We start from the raw sequence: 6,971 nt of genomic DNA on the forward strand, positions 1-6,971 counted from the left end.
CTTTACCCCCCCTCCCTGCCCTTTGCCCCCCCTCCCTGCCCTTTGCCCCCCCCTGCCCTTTGCCCCCCCCTCCCTGCCCTTTGCCCCCCCCTCCCTGCCCTTTGCCCCCCCCTCCCTGCCCTTTGCCCCCCCCTCCCTACCATTTGCCCATCCCCCTCCCACTCCATGCCCCCTGCCCTTCCACGCCCGGGCAACGCCGGGTATATCAGCTAGTATATACATATATATAGCTATTCTCTGGAAAGGAGGTTCTGGATTTCATGTTACTTATTCATGCTGCTGACAGATCAAGTTGTGTCCGGAGTAGTAGTTGAGCACTGGATCCGTTTGGATATTTGTTCCTAGTGGGAACAGGGAAACCTGTTTGCATAACCTAATACAGCACTGAGGAGGTTAATTCTAAAGCAGGATGCCTCCTCACCTGCCTCATTAGCAGCAGTCTGTCTATCTCTGATTCAGGGTGGACCCTCTACAGAGTTCTACAGACCTCTCTACAGAGCACCTTGCACCTGTCAATTTTGACCTTCTCAACCCCTGCCCCAGCCAGGAGGAAGCCGGGGGCCCCAAGGTAAAGACTTGCATATTACCAAGTTTGATATATTTGTTGGTAGTAAGGGGCTTAGCCCCGCAATATATAGACAGGGACTGTGCTGTCTAATTAGAGCTCCCTATAGGAGATAGGTTGTTTTTGTTTCCCTGTAACCCTGTATTTCCTCCCCTTAAAAATATCTCCTTTGCTAAAAACCTCTGCACACATCTCCTACATATGGAGTGATATGGCCGATCAGAAAAAAATTAAAAGTATAGAGACGTCTGTGAGAGCTACGAACTCTGCAGGTGAAGTCTGCCCCACCTGCGTGACTACCAGCTGTATTCTAGCATATACAGAGAATATTGATGCAACAGCGCCTCCCAAGGTCAGTGTGAAGAATACACCTGAAAGTGCCAGAATGGAGGGCAAAATGTGTTTTGTCTGTAATGAACCCTGCCACACAAAGAGCGTCCCTTCAGGCCTTTTAATAATGATGATGATGATTATGTCTCTTGTATGCTCCCAGAAACGAGACGCACCAGCGAAACACTCCTAGGATGTTGTAGGTGCCTGGACGCTAGGCACACAGAAGAGTCATATCCCTACATCCTTGAACATGAACGCCAGCAAAAACGGCAGGACCTGCTGAACGCCGAATATTTCCGCCTGCTACTGCAACTGCAAGAAAAACATGGTGGGTGCATTAAAACTTCAGAAATTTCCAGGAAAAAGGGGACCTCAGTATCTTTGATGCGTCTGAGTCTTCCAAAGGGAAGAGGAAGAAATAGAAAAGAGTTCCTCAGCTTACTGTGGAACTTACAGATGCGTCCTCAGAAGACACTGCGGCATCAGAAGAGGACTGAGATGTCCTGCAGCTTAGTGTGAATGGAAGATTCGTCCCAGGAATGGCAAAATCTCCTGCAGGTATAATAGTGAGAAACCCTCAACAAACAATACCAGGGAAGCGGAGCCAGAACAAGTAAGTGACGAGCCCTTGATTAGCCCTAAAGATGCACTGCAAACTGCCAGGCATTACTGTGATCTCCTCCATCAACGATTGGAAAAAGGAGGTGTAAGCTAATGCTGAGCTAAAAAGGGGTCTGCTCAAACTCGCTTTTGACTGTGGGACTGTTATGAACACAGAGCATCGCTTGCGTAGTGACGTGGAGGACCTGATGACTGAGCAGGAGACGGCGAACGCTATTATTACCGCCATGAACGAGAAACAGAGCTGCTCTGAGGGAGTCATTGCTGACTTGAAGCAGAACTATGAGGAGGCTCAAAAGAAGGCCCTTTGTCTCAGTATAAAGCTTGCACTCTCTCAGAAGGAGTCTCACAGTCTCAGCACAGAGCTGGGAAACTCTCAAAGGAGTTTTGCAGCCTCAGTGCAGTGCTTGAAGTCTCTCAAAGAGATTCACAGTCTCAGTGGAGAGCTGGAAGTCTCCCAAAAAGAAAGAGTTTCACAGTCTCTGTACAGAGGTGGAGATCTCTCAGAAAGAGGTTCATACTCAACATAGAGCTAGATGTCTCTCACCAGGAGGTCAGCAGTCTCAGGATGGAGTTTGGAAAATCTCTTAAAAGGAATTTCACAGTTTTGGTGCAGAACTGGGAGTCTCTGAGAGAGAGATTCACAGTCTCGGTACAGAGCTGGAAATCTCTCAAAAAGAGGTTTGCCGTCTCAGTACTGATCTTGAAGTCTCTCAGAAACAGCTTCACACTCTCCACATAGAGCTAGAAGTCTCGCGCCCAGCTTGCACATCACTGTAGACGGACGTTCACAGAGGTACACAATTGGAGGCTTTTATAAGGTGAAATTATAATAAGGCTTTATTGTGCCTTTTCCTTTTCATCAGGAAATCATCCAAACACAGGGGGGGGGGGGGGGGAACAAAGCTTCTATTCACTTGGGAGTATTTCTAGTGAAAATACAATGCAATTAATTCACAACTCCCTAAGTCAAGCATGTCTCGCAGCCCCAAAACATATAGCGTGAAATAAGCAGATATAAGCAGTCTCTTAATAATGAAAGTCTTATCTGTTCCTTGGAAGAAAAATATTCTCTGGTTCAGCTCCCTTCCCTCAGGGTGTGTCAGCTTTCAGGTTCAGAAGTTTTCCCTGTGTCTTGCAATCAGATATGCTTGGCAGAGCTCAAGACCGGTCAGCTCCAGAGATGTGTGTTCTCTTGGTCAGTCTCTCCTGGGAGACTCAAGAACACTGCTCTATCTCTCCAAAGGTCAGCTCTCATTCAGAGCTAAGGAGTTACTTCCTGTCGCAACAGACAGGCTTTTGTAAGCAATCAGGCAGGTGGTGTTTATTAATTGACTACCAGCAGTTAACCACCACACTGCTAGATTAAAGGCACATTACTTGAACAGGGATTACTCCCCTGTTACAATCACCCTCACTGCACATCACATCCCACCCCCCCTGCCCATCACATCCCCCCTTCCTGCACATCGCATCCCCTGCCTGTACATCACCCCCCTGCACATCCACCCCCCCTCTCATCACACCCCCCCTTCCTGCACATCACCACACACACACACACACACACACACACACACACACACACACACACACACACACACACACACACACACACACACACACACACACACACACACACACACACACACACACACACACACACACACCTCTCTCCCTATCTCCCTGTACCTCGCTAGGGGGAGGAGAGTAGGGAGCTGGTTCCTGGCCGGGGGACTCACAGAAACAACTGACATCCCGGTCCAGACTCTGTGAGATCCGACCCCCGACCCCCCCCCTCTCGCAGACTCACAGCTTCTCTGCATAGGACACAGATCAGCTGCTGCTGCAGATGCCGAGTAATGTTGCGTGGGGTTGCCACAGAGGGCGAGCTAGAGCAAAATCCCTGCCCGGACTCAGAAAACCCAGGATGGATTTTGCAAAACCTCATAAGTGGTGACGTCAGGATGGCGAGATGTTACTACGTCAATGCGCGAACACGTGATGTGGAAGTGCGCTACCTGTCCCCACGGACAGCGGTAACTAAGGAAGTCAACAGAGCCCCACTTCAACATCGTCCACGCTGACCGCAGCCCTGCCTTGCCGGCTGTCATCCTATTCATTACTTTTTGCCATATACCTACGGACGTCTGTAAGTGTTTTGAATCCTTTTATCTGTGTTCAGTAAGGCCTGGGAGATAGTGATTTTGTCCGGGCTGAGGCGCGCTGAGGCTCAGGGAAAGCGGTGCTTTCCCTGGCCTTACACAGCGCGCCATCTGTGGGCGTGTCGGGGGCGGGTCTGGGGGCGGGCCAGTGACATCACGGAGCTGGTTTGCCCTCATTCGGCGAACCGCTCACGTGACCAGCCCTGCGCTCCGGCGAGCGCCAAATTTGAAAACTGTGTGCGACACACGCTTCCCCAAGCGTGCGGACGCGTGCGCGAGCCCCTGCTAAAGCCGCTCTCATTGCGGCTGCAGGGGCTCAGTGCCGAGCAGCAGCACGCCTCAGCACGGGTCAGCGCATAAGCGCTAACCATGCCCGAGGCCTAAAGTCTTCACTATGAGTTTGGCGCTCTTCTCTTTTTATCTCTAGTAGTTTGGTGGACACTTGGGTTTTATCCAGCAAGAAGAGAGCTGCCTCCTCAAGGTTGGACTGGGTCCTTTTTCTTTTGGACTTAAGATAGGTATATTGTTGTTTGTGTGGATATATTTCTTGGATTGTTTATAATTATTTTTCTGCAGATTAACCTGATTTTTTACACTATTTTCGAGTGCATTGGGCTGAACCTATATACATATACATTTACTAATTCACAAGAGGTACGTGTCCTTCTTTTTAATTGTAAGACTTGGATTACACATTTCATAGTGTACAACTTGATGTCATCTTGCTTGAGTTGATTACTATCACAGTAAAGCAAGTGCTAACCTTTGCCCACTGATAGAGTGCCATACATAACATACACTTATGACGTTGCATTGTTCCTAATCTCCACTAGATGGCAATCTATGGATAATAAAAATTAAATAGTGCTGCAAGGTTCAATAGTACAATCCTGGTATGCATAGAGATACTTGAAATTTTCGCTGAGATTCGAATCTGGAAGTTCCTTTCAGTCGCAGATAAATCTCAGAAACGCACCTTCCCTTTTTGTTTTCTGTCACTGAAAATTCGCAAACAAATTTGGATTTTTAAGCATCTGAATTCGCAAACAGATTTAAATGTATTAAAATCTCTCCCCCTAAGGTTCCTACCCACATACTAACCCACGCCCCTGCCCAGTCCCCCACACCCTCTCCCTTCCCTCACAATCACAAAGGGAACTGCAGCAGTAAGGAAGTGGGAGAGTCTTAGCGCATGCGCACGCAAATGTGAATTTTGTAGAATACGTACGGGAGGAAACTGAGGCTGTGGCCACGCTGCCGCTGAGTGCGCTCATGCTTGAGAGCGGTGACGTCACCAAATCTCCAAGCATGAGCGCTCAGCTGGCCTTCTGCAATTTGCGAGCTTGAGCGGGGGAGGAGGGGAGAGGGGGGCCCTGGGTTTAAGGGGGCGTGTAATTGGCTGGATCGGGGCGTGTTATTGAAGGAACTATCGTGATGTAATTTTGGGTCATGTGACCCTTCTGAGCGCTTGGAAATCAATTTTCCATGCTGCCCCGACGCGCTGAGCATTACCGAGCGTACGTGCACGAAGTGTCAGCGTGGCTATGCTCCTTAGATTACATTAAAGTGAGTGCACCAAGCATGAGCGCGCTCAGCGGCAGCATGGACGCAGCCTGATGGCGGATTCCGGAGCATCCCCAGAATTTGGTACCCAGTCTACCTTTGAATATCCGCACGCGGATCGGATATTGATAAAATATCCGTGGAAAATCTGTGGATGGTAATTTGACTGATTGACTTGTCTCTAGTTATGCATGATTACACACTGACCCCAAACTATTCCAATACTATTTATTATCACACTATCCTGTAATGTGATCTGAAAAATCTGAGTTAATGATTTGCGAGGAGGAAGATCAGTCCACGTTACATTTTCTTATCATAAAGTACAGTTTCAGTCACTAAATTAAACACAGTCACAATAAATAATCTAAATATTTGATGAATTGGAAGCCTAAACAGTTACAGTTGCTGCAAAGTTCATAGTGGATGCCATTTTAAGAGTTTATTGTGATCATTACAGTGTTTGTTAAGTCTACAGGATTTTTTACATTGATGTTGTTTATTTTTTACTGACTTTCAAGCCTGTACACAATGCTGATTTAACAAATGTAACTATTTACACTGATTTGGTGCAGACTATATAAACCTATTACAGCCACTAGCCAATCACCCCTTGAAGTCACTAACGTGATGAAACGCGTTGGACGTCGTGAAGCATTGACGCAATTACGTAGTGTCTGGGGGCGTGGACGGGGTGCGGAGCGGTTGCACAGTGTGTGGCTTGTGTACCGGTTGCGGTGTGTTTGAACGCCGATCGGATGTCTTTCGGCAGTGCCGGGGAGAGGTGTGAGAATTACTGTCTCATCATCGGAAGCACAGGGGAGAACATTGAGCCCTGCAGACGATCGTTCTGCCACAGATGAGTATCTGCTAACAAGCCTGAGCAACCCTAACACCCACTGGCTGTATATTTTCACTAGATTCGTCCTCCAGCTGTTCAGTCAGCTTACAGATTGCCTCAAACTAAAGTTTTTTTTTATCTTAGTACTGTATGTTCTTTTAATAAATCTTTTATATGAAGTATTATGCTATGGAGCTGGCGCTTATTTTCTTCTTTGTTTCTTTGTTTTTATATATATATATATATATATATATATATATTATACAAACAAAATGAAGACTGCGCTCCTCAGGTGCTAATACTAATACACTAAATAACAATGATCCTATTGATGTCTTCGTAGTAAATGGAAATATACCAAGAGACAATTAAATAAACAATAAAAATATCTACATACATACACACATAATACTAAGGAACTTGTATCCTATATCAATATCATTAATTAGTGTGAGCTATTGGTTGAAAATTGATTAAAATGTTTGATTTTGCATTAAAAAAGTAGTACCAGTCAATGTCTTCAATAATCAAAAAATCAATAAAAATCAATAAAAATCCATATCAAATCAATAAAGTGACGGTTGATCTTGTATAAAGAAAAAATGGATGATTCAGGATCAGGCTGCTCTCTGCAGGAACCAACGACCTCCCAATGATCTGCAAACAACAAGAAAAGAAAGCGCCCGATCCTAGTGTAATATGAAAAAATACACTTTTAATACAATTACTAGGTCCAACAATTTTAAACTCACAAACAAACGTGTAATAAAAGCATGTAATGAGCAATCTCATTCGCCAACTGCACGATATACTGCACCTCTTCCACCGATGAAATCACCGTGTGTGTGAAGAAACGCGTTGGGACGTAGTGTGAGCTATTGGTTTT

The 6,971-nt window shown here is 46.2% G+C and overlaps 1 long non-coding RNA gene across 1 annotated transcript in view; it reads left to right on the top strand.

The window, feature by feature from the left end:
- The first annotated feature begins 456 nt into the window (after window positions 1-456).
- LOC142462965 (uncharacterized) overlaps window positions 457-6,971 on the top strand; it is a 21,121-nt gene continuing 14,606 nt past the window's right edge. Inside the window, exons 1-2 of the long non-coding RNA XR_012787307.1 lie at window positions 457-568; window positions 1,059-1,226. This is a non-coding gene — a long non-coding RNA (uncharacterized LOC142462965). The remainder of the gene's footprint in view (window positions 569-1,058; window positions 1,227-6,971) is intronic.

This window comes from Ascaphus truei, chromosome 11 (genome assembly GCF_040206685.1).
Source record: "Ascaphus truei isolate aAscTru1 chromosome 11, aAscTru1.hap1, whole genome shotgun sequence".
NCBI lineage: Eukaryota > Metazoa > Chordata > Amphibia > Anura > Ascaphidae > Ascaphus > Ascaphus truei.